The 12472-nt window shown below is 36.1% G+C and overlaps 1 long non-coding RNA gene and 1 pseudogene across 1 annotated transcript; one reads left to right on the top strand and one right to left on the bottom strand.

Annotated features, from left to right (window-relative positions):
* The first annotated feature begins 205 nt into the window (after positions 1-205).
* LOC142171786 (uncharacterized) lies at positions 206-10844 on the top strand. Its single transcript, XR_012701544.1, has 3 exons — positions 206-369; positions 518-587; positions 10541-10844. It is a non-coding gene; the product is annotated as an uncharacterized LOC142171786 (long non-coding RNA).
* LOC107776248 (G-type lectin S-receptor-like serine/threonine-protein kinase At4g27290) lies at positions 518-6737 on the bottom strand (annotated as a pseudogene).
* Positions 10845-12472: the final 1628 nt, after the last annotated feature.

Here is a 12472-nt window from a genome sequence, read left to right as displayed (position 1 = left end):
CCAATAAAAGGAGAGGAAACATTTTGCTTCAGAGCAGAAGATTTGCTTCATGAATCAGAGTTGGGTAACACCGTTAGTTTTTTAACATATTGTGTCGGTAAGACTAAAGGTGCTCAACTTTAGCATACCTAAAAGACTAAATATGCTTAGAGTTATATTTGAGGGACCAAAATCGACCTAACCTCAAACTCAAAGACAAGGGACAACAAAAACTCTTATTTAGCATCACTCCAAATTTTCTCTCTCAAATTCCCGCAGTTTTCCCGGCTCCTGCTCATTTCCCTCCAATTCAGACCTTTCTCTCTCAATAGCCTAGTTGTGAAGATCTCTCCCTCTGTAGCCTAAGATTTGAAGCGCTCTCCTTCCATGGTAAATTTCTCTCTATCTACGATCTGAATATATTTCCTCTACTTTACCTTTTATTTTATGCTTCGTATAATCTACATGTAAAGACCTTCTGAAGACTTATTTTCTCTGTATTTTTTCGTATATTTTTCCTGTAATCTACAATCTGAAGACGATAGACATATTTCCGCCAGTTTAGCTCCCGATCAGAAAATTTCCTTCTCAGAATCAGTAGCGCAGAGGTGCGTCAAATTGTGAAAATCCATTTGCTATTCATGATTTCGTATGTCTCCTGTTGAATATTATGTGAATTTGTGCACTTTCCCATATATTGATTCTATTATTAAAAGGAAAAACTTATGTATCTGATTTGAAAATATTGATTTGATTATTGTGAATCTTATGCGGATTGAAAAACTTTCATATGTCTCGTTTTCATGTTGTTCTTTGCTTGATGAATATTGCTGCTTTCTGCAAAAGCTTTTTGTGTGCGTTGTATTACAGGCTGTGTTGCTTGCTCGGGTGTTAAAATATGTCTAGCTACTATTGTCGCTAAAACGAAAATGTATTGCCACTAAAAGCCTTTTTTGGTGTAGTGATTTAAGGAATAAAGATGCCTTAGACTTAGCAGCATTTGTGAGCTCTAATAGAAAAGGGACTAAAGTAGGCCCTGTTTCACAAGTTATTAAGAAGGTTTCTTCTCAGGGTCCCAAAAGAATGCATGTCAATGACATAAGCATAAATACACGACCATCATCCTCTATTCATCTCATATATACACTAGTACTGTTGACAAAAAAGGCAAAGTTAACACTTTTCAAAAGTCCCAACGGTGATTTTATGTCTATCTTGGGTCTAGAACAGTTCATGACACGGTGTATATCAGCTGACTCTGTTGATTCCTCTCTATAAAAAAACCAGGTTGCTTTGGTTGAGGAAGAACCATATCTTCATTTCCCAACCAGAAAACTACTGATGCTATTGTAGGCCTATCCTCTGGCAGTTTTTGGATGCACAACAAACCAACCTGAATGCATCTTAATACTTGAGATTCTGAAAACGATTCTTCCAAACATTCGTCCATCAGTTCCAACGCTTTGCCTTCATTCCAAAGTAATCATGTCTAAAGTTACAAACAGAACACATTTATACAGTTGCATTCACAATAGAAAGAGTGACTAATGAACAAAGTTTTGTGCTGTATCGCTTACATGTCCCAAAAGATTGTGATGATGTTCCAAATGACAAATTTCCCGTTCCTTCGGCCACTAATTATTTCTAGAATGATTACGCCGATACTGAATACGTCTGATTTTACTGAATATTTCCCGTCAACAGCATATTCTGGGGACATATATCCATTGCATCAACTCATCTAATTTAAGTTCATGTATTGATTGAATATATTAAAGATTCTAGGGTAAGCATATGTAAAACTTACTATGTCCCTATTACTCTCTTAGTTTCCTTCCACTTGGTCTCCGCCCAAAATTTGGCAACGCTGAAATCAGAAATTTTGGCATTCATGCCACCATCTAATAAAATGTTGCTGGTTTTGAGATCTTTGTGAATAATTCTTAATCTTGAGTCCTGGTGAAGATAAAGAAGACCTCGAGATATTCCCCTAGCAATTTCAAAGCGGTTGTTCAATCTTCCATGCAAGTGAGGTATTTCTACTTGGATATGCACATTGTAGATCTAATCACTGAGGCTGCAAAGATATTGAGGACTTATCAAATAGGAGCAGTATTTAGTAAATGAATCAATGAGAAGCAGTAGTCCAAGCTAGTGTTTGGCATAAATTCGTAGATTAGCATCCTTTCTTCTCCTTCAAGGCAACAGCCCAAACGCTTGACAAGGTTCCTATGTTGCAGCTTGGAAATGAGAACGATTTCATTCTTTAACTCTTGAAGGCTTTGTCCAGAATACTTTGATAGCCTCTTTACTGCTATCTCTTGTCCATTTGGTAGGATACCCTGCAATTTTCTTTCAAGGGTCAAAGATACCACTTCTAGCTAGAAGCTCAAGATCAAAGTTGATTACCTTGTAAACCGGTCCAAAGCCGCCCTCACCAATCACATTAGCAGAAGAGAAGTTCTTAGTGGCACTAGTAACAGTAATTAAATCAAACAATGGAACTCCATGTCCTCATCTCCATTTTCTGAACCTGTCAATATACGTTTGCCCGTCACAAACATGACAACAATGATAGATAATTCACCTAGGTAACACAACATTCACAGTTACGATTTTCTAATTAAGCTGTTAGACTAGAGTAGTATATTTACCTGTTCTTCTTTTCCTTCTTTGGAAGGAAAACCAAGCTAAAAAGCTGAGGATAAATGTTGTTACTACTACTGTAATGACAACAATCAGGATTGACCTCTTTCTCCTTCGCTTCATGTCTGAATCTGTTAAATAATTAGTCCATAAATGGTCTTCACTTTCAGTAGTGAATTGCATGAGTGTAATAATTGCAACATTTGCAATTATTCAAATGCTCTTTGCAGCAAACTACTTCCATTCTAGTGCCACAAAATGAGGTAAGCGAACATATTGCAGAAGTGCAGCCATTTAATGGTTGATTAATACTTAAACTATTTTTTCCGATGTTTCAGCTTAGGTTTAGCAAAGCCGGAGGGAGACCTTGTCATAGGTTGATAAAGATTTCTTATCCTTTACAATGTGATAGACATATTACTACTAAAACACCTAATGATCAACTTTAATGTCCATCAATTAAGTAAATAAGATAGTAGAGTTCCTTCAATTCTAAAGAGTTGTGCATTTTATGTTGTACATGTTAGGGTCATTACCTAATTCTGAACCAGCGACTCTCACAAACAGGTCTTGCTCATTTTGGCTGAACTCTCTAATATCAGTGAGTTCTTCAAACCATTGTAAGCATCCACTTCCGCCATTTCTTGTCACGACCCCAATTTCCCTCCGTGGGATATCGTGACGGCACCTAGTCTCTAAGACTACGTAAACCTAAACAATATGCGAAAACACTAAATAAGAGATTAAAACTTGAACATCCCAACAATTTCGTAAATGGAATCTACCAAAACTCAATACATAAAATCCCAAAACCTGGCGAGATATAAGTCACAAGCTCTAAAGAGAAAATGCTAAGTATTTCTATACATCAGAGTCTAATGAAAATAAAAAAAATAATATAATAAGGATAGAGGGAGACTCTGAGGTCTGCGGACGCTGGCAGATTTACCTTGAAATCTCCACGTACGGGCTATCTTACTGATATATGGTCTGGTAAGTAGTACCTGGATCTGCACAAAAAGATATGCAGAAGTGTAGTATGACTATACCATAACGGTACCCAGTAAGTGACAAGCCTAACCTCAGTAGAGTAGTGACGAGGTCAGGTCAGGGCCTTACTGGAAATAATAGAAAACAAGGCAGAAGATATAATAATATAATGAAATGACTGAAAAGTGAACAAATGAGAATTTAGAGAAAGAATACAACACGAGATTCAAGAAGACAACTACAACACTTGAGGAAAAACATAGCAAATAAAGGTAAATAACAAGGGCGCTCCCGAGGTACCGCCTCGTAGTCCCAAAAGTAAATACACAACAGGGGCACTCCCGAGGTACCACCTCATAGTCCCAAAAGTAAATATGCAATGGAGGCGCTCCCAAGGTATCGCCTCGTAGTCCTAAAAGTAAATACACAACAGGGGGTACAGTCTCGTAGTCCCAAAAGTAAATATGCAACAGGAGCGCTCCCGAGGTACCGCCTCGTAGTCCCAAAAGTAAATACATAACAGGGGCGCTCCCGAGGTACCGCCTCGTAGTCCCGAAAGTAAATATGCAACAGATAACCAATGGGACAATGAAGTTACAGCAAGGAATCCTACAGTTAAAGACTGAATACAAAATCAAGGAAACATGTAATCCAACTAAGCATGTTGCACAAATTGCAAGTAAGAGATAAGACACGTAAACATGCGACATTAGGCTAAACATGATGACTACACATGCTAGAGTAACTCACTTAAGGAATTTAAAAGGAAACTACTTAGCAAGAACCAGATTTTTAACATTTAACCCGAGTACGCACTTGTCACTTCGCGTACACGGCCTTCATGTATTGCAAATACCATAACAGTACCAAAACCCACACAAGGTTAGACAAGTCACTTACCTCAAATCCCGCTAAATCAATCAATAAGAATGCCTTTCCCTCGACTTTTCAACTCTGATCGGCTCGAATCTAGCCAAAACAATTACATACTATAAATATAAGTATAAGAAACTAATTTAAATAATAAATTTACGACATTAGCAAAGAATTGGAAAATCGCCCCAAAAAGTCGACCGGGGCCCACGTTTCGGAACCCGACCAAAATCTCAAAATCCAAACACCCATTCGATAACGAGTCCAACCATACAAGAATTACTCAAATCCGACCTCAAATCGCCTTTCAAATCCCCAAATTTTAATCTAAGAAGTTTTCCCAATTTTTCTTCAGATTCCCAACTAAGAACACTAATTAAATGATGAAAACAATAATAGATTCGTTTAATATAGCCAAAATCGAGTGAGAATTTCTTACCCCAATGATTTTTAGAGGGCAAAAATTTTTAGATTTGCTCTAAGTCCAATTTTTGTTTCGTAAATCATTCAGAATCCACCCGAGGCCCCCGGGACCTCAACCAAATATACCAAAAGTCCTAAAACATCATATGAACTTAGTCGAGCTTTTAAATCATATCAAACAACGTAAAAAACACGAATTGCATATTGATTCAAGCCTAATGAACTTTAGAACTTCTAACTTCTACATTCGACGCCGAAACCTATCAAATCAAGTCCGATTGACCTCAAATTTCGCATACAAGTCTCAATTGACATTACGGACCTACTCCAATTTCCGGAATCAGAATCCGACCTCTATATCAAAAAGTCCACTCCCGATCAAACTTTCTAAAAATCAACTAATTTTTCAACTTTCGCCAATTAACGCTGAAATGACCTACAGACCTCCAAATCAACCTCCGGACACGCTTCTAAGACCAAAATTACCCCACGGAGCTCTTGGAACCATCAAAATTCTATTCCGGAATCGTCTTCATACTTCCATTTTAGGGACTACGTGTCCCATTTCACTCCGAAACCAAAAATCAAAAATCAAACCTCCCGGCAAACCTAACCACAGAATGAAATAAAGGGAGCAATAAATAGGGGTTCGTGGCCAATTGTCTCAAAACGACCGGCCGGGTCGTTACATTTCTAACATCAAGATTTGAGTAAGCTGTACAATTGCAATCAGCCAAGCACAATTTCTCGCATTCTTCAAGGTTCATGCTCCAATTATACCAGGTGTGTCTAGAATTCGGCATCTTGATACCTGTAAATTTAAGAAAACCATATCGATTACAATCCATAGAAGTTCTCCTTACACAACCACTAGACTAGTCTGTTGCATACCATCTTGGTTACAATCCAAAGAAGTTCTCCTTACACAACCACTAGACTAGTGTGTTGCATACTGTTGAGGATACCTGTGAAGACATAATTAAGTAATCAAAATAAATTTTTACGTGCTTGGTCCAAGAAACAGAATTATGTAATTAAAAATGTGCTCTCTTTAATACTTAAGAAGAGATGATCACATAGTTTAACAAATACCTAGACTTGAAACCTTTCAGACAATCACATGGAGGAGAGTTATTGATGTTGCAACTTGCATAAGGACTACATAAAGCAAAATGATCATAGTTATCAAATTGCGCTGTCAAATAGAGAAACCAGCTCTGACTGCGCTCAATCCATATTAGGTGTTCTAACACCCCAGCTGAGTTGATCACCACCCTGGTGGGCAGGGACGCATTCTTTATATCGTATTTGTAGTAAATTTCCTGCTGATTAATAACAAACTCGAAAGTATAATATGTATTTGGTTTATTATTCGGACTATCACTAAATGCAATACCATTTCATGGCCCTAAGCTATATACTATAGATGACTTTTTCAACACGAGTAATTGTGGGTGTCCATGAGAATCAAGACGGTTAACATATTCTCCAGGACCAGGACCGCTCTTCCATGACAATGTGTACCAATCCATGCCAGTGACTAAAATATGTCCAAGCTTCATGCCAGGTAATAAAGTATTTCCTGGAAAATCAAAACTCTGCCACGTGAAATTAGTTTCCGGATCCCTATCATTTCCATCACTGATAACAAGATTCCCAGAATCCAGGAGGCATGCTTTTGGATTATTTAAAGACCTTGATGACCAAATTGAGGCATTGGAACTGTTGACAAGCACAAGAATTCCATTAGGATTGAGTGTTAACACCCCTGAAGTGTCATTTAGTGGAATATTTCTTGTTGGCAACCCTGTTATTTGTGGCTTGGATTATTTCAGGGGCGGCTCAATAAATATGGAGGCCTAAAGAAAAAATTCAATGAGAGGCTCTTTTTTTATATAAAAGAAAAAACTCATATAATTTCATTTAAATTCTGTATTTATAGTTTTTTATATGCAAAGTTATTAATAATTTTATCTAATCCATTTATTTTCTCTTGAGATATACACGTTGTGAGACTGTATTAAAATTTTAACCATTTATCGAATCCTTTCTCAATTTATGGTCTAGAAAATGATTCCCAAAAAGACATGTTTTCTCAATTTATGATCAACAATTTAATCATACTTTTTTACTATAAAAATTTGTACTTTCTCATTTAAAGTACTAAATATTCTTCTAAAAATAAATGAATATATAACCTATTAGAAAATTTTGGGGCCCAAAAAATTATGAGACCCAAAGCAGCTGCTTTAGCAGCCTTACCCTTGGGCCGGCATTGGGTTATTTTCTTGTATTTTTAGGAAATCCATAATCCCTATAGGTTTGGGAAAATCCATTGTTCTAATAATTTTGGGTAAGGAAAACTTATTTTCCTTGTCAAATTGGGAAACCTCTCTCTTATAGGTTTGAGACTATTTGATATATATATATGGGTTGTATAGTTGGGGATTTTATAAATTATAGTGTGTTTTTCTTCTCATCATAGTGAAAAACTCTCTCTGCTTCTGCCTCGCATATTAGGCTTAGCCGAACCTCGTTAAATCCTTGTGTTGATATTTTCTTCTCTATTTGCTTTGTGTGTGATTGTGTGCCAATTAACCCTCGATCTTCCGCAACAATTGGTATCAGAGCAAGGTTCGAGTTTCTGCATATAAACTAGGTTTAAGATATCTTCATCATATATAACAAAGTACGAAGTAGAGAAATTTGATAGGGGTTTTAGTTTCAGTCTATGAAAGATTAGGATAAAATCGTCCCTAGTATTACAAGGTTTATGGAAGGCAATTAATGAGGATTTTCTTGAAGAGATGAAAGAGACAGAGAAGGCAGACCTAAAAGAGAGGGCTTTGAGTGTGATCTTCGGGAAATTGCTGAAGAAACTTCTGCATCAACGGCATGGAAGAACCTGGAAGATCTGTACTCTAAGAAATCGCTGACAAAACACCTCTACCTGAAAAAGAGGTTATACTATCTCCGTATGAACGCGAAGTACACCTGATAAAACTCACCTTGATGAATTTAATTCAATTATAATGGACCTGAAGAATGTGGATATCAACATTGAGAGTGAGGATCAAGCCTTGATTGTGTTATGTTCTTTATCACCGTCTTATGATACTTTTGCCGATACACTGCTATATGGGAAAGATAGTATTTCATTGGAAGATGTTAGTAATGCACTAAAGTCTAAAGAGTTGAAAAAAGAGCTTTTCAAACAACAGATTTGAGGTGAGGGTCTTGTGTGTAGAGGAAGAACACAACAAAAGGACTTTAACAGGAAAAAGTCAACCGCCAGATCGAAGTCTAGAGAAAGGGAGCAAAACTGTTATGAGTATGGGGAGCAAGGTCACTACAAGATAGATTGTCCTAAGCTGAAAGAGAAAAGAGGGAAGCAGAAAATAAATAATTCTGCAAATATTGTTGACACTAGCAATAATTCTGATGATAGTGACTATGTAGAGGAAGTCTGTGCTGCGATTTCTAGTCATGGGCAAAATTTTTGGGTTCTTGATTCTGGTGATACTTTCCACATGTGTCCATACAAGAATTGATTTGCAACTTACAAGCAGACGAGTGAGACTGTCTACATGGGAGATGATAATCTATTACCAGTAGAGGGGATTGGTAACATCAAATTGAGAATGTTCGATGGAATTATCAAAAACATTGAGTGTTAGCATGTTCCCCGAATAAAGAAAAATTTGATTTCCCTTTCGACTTTGGATGATCTCAACTTGATGATAAAATAAAATAACTGTTAGAAAATAAAGACTGTAAAGTAAAGACAAGTATAAAGAGAAACTGATATATTATTCAACTTCAAACTGATGTACATAATGAACTGAAATCTCTTCTATTTATAGAAGAAATAAAGTTGTTGTGTAAGCTGCTACTGTAAGCTGTTGTATAAGCTGTTTGTAAGCTCCTACTACAAGTTGTTGTGTAAGCTCTTACTGTAAGTTGTGTATGCTGCTTGCAAGCTGTTATTGTACCAGTTATAGATAATCTTCTACATGAGTAATATTTATCCACAACGGAGTACCGAAATGATAAGCTTCTTCTGGAGGCTTATTTCCAATAGAGTACTAAATAGATAAACATATTTACGGTGAAGTCCAATAAGGGTAAGCTTGTTCAGGAAGCTTATTTATAACAGAGTAATAAATTGACATCCACAATATAAAATATTTATAACACTCCCCCTTGGATGTTCATTAAAAGATAATGTGCCTCGTTAAAACCTTAATACAAAAAATCTCGGGGGAAAAAGTTCCCAATGAAGGAAAGACAGTACACATATTTAGTAATACGCATTGCTAGCTAGCTCATTAAAAACATTATAAGGAAAACCATATGGAAAAAACCTTAGGATGGAAAAGGAGTACATCGCGTATTTTACTCCCCCTCATGAAAACCTTATTTCAAATATTTGAGTCTCCACATTCCAATCTTGTATACCATTTTCTCAAACGTTGAAGTTGGTAAGGATTTAGTGAATAAATTTTTCGGGTTGTCACTTGAATGGATTTGCTATTATCTCAGCATGATTTGAAGAAGTATCAATAATAGATTGTTTTGTAGAGTTCCATGATATGACAGTACCTCCACATGTAAACACGTACCCAGTTTGAGATTGAGCTTTATGGGGATCAGATAAATAAACTACATCTACATAATTAACAAGATTTGTACTATCTTTGTTAGTATAAAATAAACTCATGTCAAGAGTTCCTTTTAAATATCGCAATATATGCTTAATCCTGTTCCAATATCTTCTTGTAGAGAAGAGAGATATCTTGCTGGTAAATTAACAAAAAATGCCATATCAGGCCTTGTAGCATTAGCAAGATATATAAGTGCACCAATTGCACTGAGATAGGGTATTTAAGGACCAAGGAGTTCCTCATCCTCTTCTAGAGGTCGGAACAGATCCTTATTCACTTCAAGTGATCGAACAACCATTGGCGTACTCAATGGGTGCACTTTGTCCATATAAAAGCGTTTTAATACCCTTTCTCTTTAGGCAGATTGATGGATAAAGATCTCGTCTTCTAAATGTTCAATTTGCAAATCAAGGCAACGTTTTGTCTTTTTAAGATCTTTTATCTCAAATTATTTCTTAAGATATTCAATTGCCTTTTGGATCTCTTCTAGAGTTCCAACAAGATTTATGTCATCAACATAAACAACAAGAATAACAAATTATGATGACATTTTAATTATAAAAATACATGGACAAATGACATCACTTATATAACCTTCTTTCAGCAAATATTCACTGAGGCGATTATACCACATGCGCCCAGATTGATTTAAATCGTACAAAGACCTTTATAATATGATCGAGTACATTTAACCATACTTTGAACTATATGCTTCAGGAATTTTAAATCCTTCACGCATTTTAAATCCCATGGGATCTTCATATAGACTTACTCATATAGTTATATATGTTATGACTTGCTTTTAAATAGCATGACATCTTCAGGTGTTTGGACTATAGATCCGATCCTTACAGTCTTTTATAATATTGTGCACTATATTGTATCAAAATATCGTCGACAATCATTTTGTAACGGTTCCTAAGCGATATAACTTGTTGAGATCTCATCACTTTCTTTATTTTCAGGTACTAGAACTTCTTCTGGGGTTTCATGAAATGTTATGTCGTGGGATCTTCTAGAGCTCATTTCCTCCTCATTGTGATCACTTTGATCATTTGCCCTATTTGTTTTCAACGATTGTTAACTGTGGAACCAATATATTTACTACGTTTTATGCGTGAAGTAAACTTTATCTTTCAGGGATTTTAATTTTAATAGGAGTGTTTGTATCTGAAATATGATATTTAATTTTGGATCAACAAATGCTTCTGGCATTTGACTTGAATTATCTTCTGAGTGAGGATCATACTAATGATAATTCGATTCATATAGCATATTTTCCAGCTGTTTATTTCATCCACCGAATGTTAGCAAAACTAACATATATCCCCTATCTTATTTGGGAAATCTATTTTTGTGCGTTGCGGTAGAGAAATTAATCATATACCACACATCAAAAGTTATTAGATAATAAAAATGTTTGGTTTCTGATCCTAAACCAATTGTGAGGGGAGGACTTATCATATTTTGTTGGTCTGATGCATACAAATACTGTTGTATGCAATTTAGAAAATCTTATACCAACACATGAAGCTTTATTCTCATAAGTAATACTTTAGACGATTAATAGGCGGTATTCAATGATAAACCATCTTGGATATAAACCAACATCATCAAGACGAACTATCTTGATTTCATAATCTAAAAGTTATGCTCTTAATTGAGAAAAATAATTTCAAATATCAAATTGCAGGTTGACAATAAACATACATGTAACCATCTCATATATGCATCTATAAGTGATTCGCATGATAGGTGAATGGGCCCATATTCACTTTTTATATATTCCAGAATTCAGGGGTCTCAGTCCCAACTTTAACAGGTATAATCAATTCATTATGAGAACAAGCAACATAAGAGAATTCTTAAAGAATCTTCTAGTTCTTCGGTATATGCTTATCTAAATTCTCAAATAGCTCATTTAAAAAATGGCAAATGAAAACTTCAAGTTTATCATGGCATGTGCTATATCTTAGTGAACTTCTGGTGTCATGACCCAAAATCTCACCTGGCGTGATGGTGCCTATCTTAATACTAGACAAGCCGATAACCTCAATAAGCCACAATTTCATTTAAGTTTGAAAACACGATAAATAAATTTAAGAGTAAAACCCCACAAATATTTGATACAAAATATTGTCTTTATACAATACACTATGAGAAATATAGAACAACACAAATAATTGAAAGAGGGGAGAGTCAAGGTCTGCGGACACCAAGCAGCTACTTCGATAGTCTCCAACAGATAAATCTCCAAAATCTAGCAACCGTCGTATCCGGAAGTACCTGGATCTGCACACAAAGCGCAGAGTGTAGTGTGAGCACAACTGGTCCAATGTAATCAATAAGTCACAAGACTAACCTTTGGGCTGAAAGTTGTGACGAGCTCAATAATTATAGTCCAATCATAGAAAATAATAGTACAAAAATGTAGGCATGCTTTCAAGTTCAACAGTTAAACTCAATACAAGAAAAATATATTAAATCTGAATGAATTGAGGAATATGACATCTCTACGTCTATATGCCAATGTACATTTCATATATGATGCAACATAATGAAAACCTCTCGTGCTCAACATAATACCAACTGCGCTCGATGTGAGTGGTGCAGACTCTAGAGGGGCTCCTTCAGCCCAAGCGTGATATAAAGCCAATATGGCCTACTGCAGGCGGGCAGTCCCGATCCGTATAATAAATAAGCCTATAAGGCCTGATGCAGGTGGGCAGCCTCAATCCATATAATAATAAAGCCTATAAGGCCTGCTGCAGGCGGGCAGCCTCGATCCAGAACAATAAAGCCTGCAGCCCCAATCCATATAATAATAAAGTATATAAAGCCAATATGGCATGCTGCGGCGTGCAACCCGATCCCATAAATATCCTCATAAATGAATG

The sequence above is a fragment of the Nicotiana tabacum genome, chromosome 2 (genome assembly GCF_000715075.1).
Source record: "Nicotiana tabacum cultivar K326 chromosome 2, ASM71507v2, whole genome shotgun sequence".
Classification (NCBI taxonomy): domain Eukaryota; kingdom Viridiplantae; phylum Streptophyta; class Magnoliopsida; order Solanales; family Solanaceae; genus Nicotiana; species Nicotiana tabacum.
The sequence above is the reverse complement of the archived record's forward strand: the minus strand, read 5'-3'. Positions and strand labels throughout refer to the sequence as shown.